Source organism: Rhinopithecus bieti, unplaced genomic scaffold, assembly GCF_001698545.2.
Source record: "Rhinopithecus bieti isolate Rb0 unplaced genomic scaffold, ASM169854v2 scaffold_20310, whole genome shotgun sequence".
In the NCBI taxonomy this organism is placed as follows: domain Eukaryota; kingdom Metazoa; phylum Chordata; class Mammalia; order Primates; family Cercopithecidae; genus Rhinopithecus; species Rhinopithecus bieti.
The window spans coordinates 1,457,443-1,464,410 of record NW_016810331.1 but is presented as its reverse complement, the minus strand read 5'-3'; the positions used below and the strand labels follow the sequence as shown (position 1 = coordinate 1,464,410).

The following is a 6,968-nucleotide window of genomic DNA, read 5'->3' as shown; positions in this document are numbered from 1 at the left end:
TCCCCCCTCCCCCCGCCGCCCCACTGGTCTCTTTCCTGAGCTTCAGACACATCACGGAGTTCTCGCCTATCATCGTTATCCTGTTGTTTCTGCCTACAATGCTCTCACCTCAGAACCCTGGCCAGCTGCTTCCCCCACTTCAAGTCTGTGCTCAATTTTCACTTAGGGCAACCCTGGCCACTCTATTTAATATTGCCATCTGTACCCATTCCTGCCATGTGCACTAATTTCTTTTTTTTTTTTTTTTTTTTTTTCACAAAATCTCGCTGTGTCACTCAGGCTAGGGTGCCATGGCACGATCACAACTGAGACCTCGAACTCATAGGTGAAGCAATCGTCCTGCCTCAGCCTCTCTAATAGCTAAGACTACAGGTGCATGCCACCACACCTGCTAATTTTTAAAAAAAATATATAGGGCATCACTATGCTACCCAGGCTTGTCTTGAACTCCTGGGCCAAAGCAATCCTCCTGCCTCAGCCTCCTAAATACCTGGAATTATAGGTGTGGGCCACCACCCCTGGGTTCATGTTCATTTCTTCTTGCAGCTGTTACAAACTGCCCTACATTGAGTGCCTTAATACACCACAAATCTACCACCTAACAGTTCTGGGAGCCAGAAGTCTAAAATAGGTCAATTAAGGCTAAAGTCAAGGTGTCAGCAGGACTGCATTCCTTCTGGAGGCTCCAGAGAGGATGTGTTCCCTTGCCTTTCCCAGCTTCTAAAGCCACCCCCATTCAATTGGCTCATGGCCCCTAACTGCATCTTCAAAGCCAGAAGTGAAGCATATTCAAATCTCCTTCTCTGACCTCTGCTTCCATCATCACATTTCCTCCAATTCTGACTCTCTTCTCTCCCTCTTTCTCTTATAAAAACCCTTGTGACTGCTAGACACAGGAGCCGTGGCTCACACCCATAATTCCAACCATTTAGGAGGTCAAAGCTGGGAAAGGCTTGAGGCCAGGAGTTCGAGACCAACCTGGGAAACATAGTGAGATCCCCAACTAAACAACAAAAACAAAAAGAAATAAGAAAAGAAAAAATTAGCTGGGCATGGTGGTAAGCATCTGTATTTTCAGCTACTTGAGAGGCTGAGGTGAAAGGGTCGCTTTAGCCCAGGAGTTCAAGACCAGCCTTGGCAATGTAACAAGATCCCATCTCTACAAAAAAATACAAAAATTAGCTGAGCAAGGATGGTGTGCACCTGTAGTCCCGGCTACTTCAAAGGCTGAGGCGGGAGAATTGTTTGAGCCCAGGTAGTTGAGGCTGCAGATAGATATGACTGCATCCTTACACTCCAGTATGGGTGAAAGAGAGAGATTCTGTCCAAAAGAAAAAGAAAAGAAACACACATTTGGTTTCTTCCCTGATCCTGGCACAGAGCTTCTAAAGTTCTCATAAAGTTCTCGGTGATAAAGGTGATAGGAGCATCTTAAACCAATATTTGGTCTTAGTTCCAGGTTTCTAACACAAGAGCCTCTAAGACCTTTGGGATCTCCACCATAGTAAGAACGCATTTGATGTTACTGAGATGACTGGGTGACTGAAAGCTCCTAGACAGCTTCAGGAAGAGGGCTGGTTGCCAGAAGAGCAAACCATGTGATTAGAGGCTTGGAACTGTCAGCCTCACCTACTGAGCTCCAGGAAGAAGCAGTGGCTGAAGATTGACTTAATCACCAACGGTCAACTGATTTCATCAATCATGCCTGCATAATGAAGCCTTCATAAACACCCTAAACAACAGGGTTTGGAGAGTGTCTGGGTTGCTGGACACAAAGGGGATACTAAGAGGTAACACGCCCAATAGAGGGCATGAAAGCTCTGTGCCCCTTCCCACATACCCTGCCCTGTGCATCTATTCATCTATTTCCCTTTTTTCTTTTTTTTTTTTTTTTTTTTTTTTTTTTTTTTTGAGACAGGGTCTGGCTCTGTCTCCCAGGTTAGAGTGGCACAATCGTGGATCACTGCAACCAGTATGCCTCCCTAGTTCAAGCCATCCTTTCACCTCAACCTCCCGAGTAACTAGAAGTGTAGGCACATGTCACCGCACCAGGCTAATTTTAGGAAAAAAAAAATTGTAGAGATGGGGTTTCACGGTGTTGCCCAGCCTGGTCTTAAACTCTTGAGCTTAAGCGATGCTCCTGCTTCAGTCTCCCAAAGTGCTGAGAATACAGGCATGAGCCCAGCATGTGTACATCTCTTTCATTGGCTGTTTCTGAAATACATCCTTTACAATGAACCAGTAATAGAAAGTAAATTGGTGAGATCCAGTGGCTCAGGCCCATAATCCCAGCACTTTGGGAGGTTGAGATGGAAGGATCATGTGAGCCCAGAAATTTGGGACCAGCCTGGGCAACATAACAAGATGCCATCTCTACAAAACATAAAAGAACATAGCCACATACGGTGCTGCAGGCCTGTACTCTCATTGGGAGGCTGGGGCAGGAGGATCACGAGTCCAGGAGTTCAAGGCTACAGTGAGCTTTGATCACATGGCTAAATTGCAGCCTGGCAACAGAGTGAGACTCTGTATCTCAGAAAAAAAAGAAAATAACCTGTTTTTCTGAGTTCTGCAAGCTGTTCTAGCAAATGATTCAACCGAAGAAGGGGGTCATGAGACCCTGGTTTCTAACTGATTGGTCAAAAGTACATTTAACAACCTAGGACTTGCAATTGGCATGTGAAGTGAAGGTAGTCTTGTGGGACTGAGCCTCTATCCTGAAGGGTCGGCACTAACTCCAGGTAGTGTCAGAATGCAACTGGAGGATACCCAGTTGGTATCCAGATTGTCCGAAAACTGGTGTAGAATCTCCACATGCACATTTGGTTGGAAGTGTTTGACCACAGCTACTATTCAAGAGAAAGAACTACTCATTATTTAAAAAAAAAAAAAAAAAAAAAAAAAAAAAAAAAACATAAAAAACATAAAATTCTATGTCCTAAAAAAAACAAATCAACCTTATCTACAGCCCAGTCCTACTCAAATATGGAATGTTAGAACAAAAGGTCTCACCATGGAGTCGAGAGCTGACATCAGGAATGTCACAACCATCCTGCTCTCTGAGAACTCATCTTCAACAGGCACTGGGGACACTGCAACTTGGGCCATGATCCCTGCACAAGAAAAGTAGTAAAAAAGTGAGTAGTAGAAATCCAGCATCCTAAACCCATATCCAGAGCGGTGAGAGTTTTTCACCAGCTGGCTAATTTACAGTTGTCTTGCATCAGAGGAAAAATAAGGCTCAGAAACTAGGTATTCAATTTACCCAAAACTCTCACCAGATACAGAATCCATCTGCTAACTTTCTATCTGGTATTAACTCCATAAAGTTAGAAAAATATCACTCCAAAAATAAATGCATACGGCACCTAGCATCGACGCATTTCTCCCAAGTAAAAGAGGAGGCAAGGCACTTTACTACTCAGTAATGGGCTACCACAATAACATGGGACAGTGGTACAAAGCTCCCTTTCTCCCCGGCATAATCCAACACAGAAAAGAGTGGGTGCAGTGGAATGAGGCTGAGTGAAGAGAAGTTCCTCTTACTGAGAAAATAGATCACAGGGCATCAAGTAACATGTAAAAGTCTTTATAACAAGGCATTTTTTTAAAAAACATTTTCTAATATTTTGGTATCAGGAAAACCCTCAGATGAATTTCAAACACTATAAAAATACAATACATAAACAGAAAATATTAACTGTCAACAATAATATAGATAAATTGGAACCTTTATGGATTGCTTTTTGGAATGTAAACTGTTACAGCCCACTGTGGAAAATGGTTTGGTAGTTCTTCAACATATTAAGCATAGAATTATATGAGCCAACAACACCCTTTAAGCTCTATACCCAAAAGAACTAAGAGCAGGGACTCAAACAGGTATTTGTACACTCGTTTAATAGCAGCATTATTCACAGTGACCAAAAGGTAGAACCAGCCCTATGCCCATCGGTAGGTGAATAGATAATGTAATATACACATACACAGAATATTATTCAGGCATTAAAAAAAAAAAAAAAAAAAAAAAAAAACTCGCCAGGTTCAACAGCTTACACCTGTAATCCCAGCACTTTGGGAGGTCAAGGCGGGCTGGTCGCTTAAGCACAGAATTTTGAGACCAGCCTGGGCAACACGGCAAGACCTCACTTCTACAAGTAAAATTTTTTTTAAAAAAAAGGAAATTCTGATAGTGTTATGAGCCTTGACAGCATTATGCTAAGTGAAATAAGCCAGACACAAAAGGATAAATATTGTACAAGTCCACTTATATAAGGTATCTAGAATAAACAAATTCATAAACAGAAAATAGAATAGTAATTGCCAGGGGCCAGGAGGAGGGTTCAATGGGGAGCTATTGCTTATGGGGTACAGAGCTGCAGTTTAGAATGATGACAAAGCTCTGGAGATGGAGAGTGGTGATGGCTAACAATGCGGATGTGCTTAAAACACCAGGGACCTGTGTGCCCTTAAAAATGGTTAAAAGTGTTATTTTGCATTATGTATATTTTACCAAAAAATAAAAATAAAACACCAAAACAGTACACCACATAAGGACGTACTAAGATGGCAAAATCTAAAGCAACTTTTTAAAACCCAGATAGTTTTCTGTAAACAGCATATGAATTAAATGCTTATTAAAATTTGCCCCTTTAATTTAGTTGAATTAATTATACTTTCAGAGATTAAATAATTAAGTAAACTTAATTGGAAGCATAACTGAAAAAACTAAACACTGAATGCAGGAAGAGGAACTGTAAAAATATATCTATGTACATAAACTAATTTACTGACAACACTCGAGTATCCCTTAACTAAAGACCCAGTATTACAGAGAAGACGGAAAAGCACTTGAAAAGCTGTCAGCAGGAAACTGTTATACCTAAAAATGTCAATAAATCTTCATTAAAGAGAATGTTCTATTTTTCTATTATTAAAAGTTGTCACCTAGCATTACCATCTGTTACTATGTGCACTGACTACTAGGCCAGATTTAGACATCAACAAGTAATAAAGCATACATACTTATGAACTTACAATTTACAATAAAAACCATGATCAGAAAAATAGTATTTTGCATTATGAAGACCTTCAGTTACCACTTAGTTTTCATCCTCATGGGCTTTATTGATCAATATGGTAAAGAGGTATGTTAACTCTTAAAACAACTTGTTGCCTAGGAAAGCATACCAAAAAGAATCATCTTTTATTTCCAAGAGAGGTGTTTTAAGAATAATATAACCTATAAAACAGAATAGACATACAACAGGCCAGGCATGGTGGCTCACACCTGTAATCCCAGCACTTTGTGAGGCCAAGGCGGGCGAAATCACAAGGTCAGGAGATCGAGACCATCCTGGCCAACATGGTGAAACCCTGTCTCTACTAAAAACACAAAAATTATCTGGGTGTGGTGGTGCGTGCCTGTAATCCCAGTTACTCAGGAGGCTTAGGCAGAAGAATCCCTTGAACCAGGGAGTCGGAGGTTGCAGTGAGCTGAGATCATGCCACTGCACTCCAGCCTGGTGACAGAGCAAGACTCCATTTCAAGGAAAAAAATAAAAAATAAAAATACAACAAATACAGTAACACATAAAATCTCTTTTTCTTTTAACCTTCTGCTGGTCCTTCAATTGCTGCTGGTACTGTGAGGTCAGCACAAAAAAAAAAAGAGATGTGAGGTCAAAGGAATGATAGATAATAAAGAAGAGGTCAGTAATTAAAAAGTAAAATTTCAGTAAAGAATGACAGTTAAGATCGTTGTTCATGTTACTACCTGAACACCAAGGGTTTGGTCCAGGTCCTGCTGCTCACCAGACAGTAACTAGTCATTGAGGTGACAAGTATTACCTAGCAAGAAAGCTTTAACCTGGTGCTGCAGCCCAGGAGATGGGGGCTCAGTCTCAAATTTATCTCCCTGACTGACTAAAACTAGGGTCAGGAAAGAAATGTAATAATGTGTAAGAGAACAGAAATTAGAGAGGGGCAGGAGGCATCTGGTGCTGAGATCTGGTACTTTTCAGTTATTTGATACTTACTGAAGGTCTTTTTTTGAGGAGAGAACTCAAATAAAACAGATACAAGTTTCAAGGTTTAACAGCAGGGTCAACTCTTATGTTGATCCAAACAAAACCCTATCCATGGGACAACTGGGCCGGTGTCAATGTAAGCAATAATTCTATAGGTCCTTTTTGTTTAAAATCTGAACAATTAAATTTATATTATATGCTAAACATAAGGAAAATACATCTTATGTACTCGAGGCCAGAAGAGATAGAAGTAAAACCTACTACTAATAGCCTACGAGTGTCAAGTTTGGGAACACTATAAAAAATTACAAAAAAGTAATAAATGCATAAAAGTTACAGATTAACAAGTGCTATTTCAGAATTCTTCTAAATACTAAGTACATAAACTTACTAATATTTGCATTACCAACCACACAATAAGAACCTGACTTCTGACTATTCTGAGATAAGGTATAAATGTGTACCTTTATCTTAAATGGGAAAGTGTGTCATGTACCCACTTCAAGATTGGCGAAAGGGAAAACTGATTTGAAAAATTTTTGCTTGTCAAGTTCATTTACATGTTAAGAAAAGGTCAATACAATTTTTCCTTTTCAATGTAGAAAAGTAATACATAATACTATAGTTATAAATACTAAAACACAGGCAGTGACTTATGCCTGAAATTCCAGCACTTTGGAAGGCCAAGACAGGCAGATCACTTGAGGTCTGGAGTTCGACACAGACCTGGCCAACAGAGTGATACCCCATCTCTACCAAAAAACACAAAAACTAGCTAGATGTAGCGGCATGCACTTATGCAGTCTCAGCTACTCGGGAGGCTGACGCAAGAGAATCCCTTCAACCTGAAAGGCGGAGGTTGCAGTAAGCCCAGATTGCACCACTGCACTCCAGCTTGGGCGACAGAGTGAGAATCTGTTTTTTTTTTTTTTTTTTTTT

At 40.5% G+C, this 6,968-nt stretch overlaps 1 long non-coding RNA gene and 1 pseudogene across 1 annotated transcript in view; one reads left to right on the top strand and one right to left on the bottom strand.

Moving 5' to 3' along the window:
- The window catches only part of LOC108541960 (ras suppressor protein 1-like), a 167,504-nt pseudogene that overhangs the window by 97,496 nt on the left and 63,040 nt on the right, over window positions 1–6,968 (top strand).
- The window catches only part of LOC108541961 (uncharacterized), a 14,877-nt gene that overhangs the window by 4,656 nt on the left and 3,253 nt on the right, over window positions 1–6,968 (bottom strand). Inside the window, exon 3 of the long non-coding RNA XR_001889129.1 lies at window positions 3,013–3,113. This is a non-coding gene — a long non-coding RNA (uncharacterized LOC108541961). The remainder of the gene's footprint in view (window positions 1–3,012; window positions 3,114–6,968) is intronic.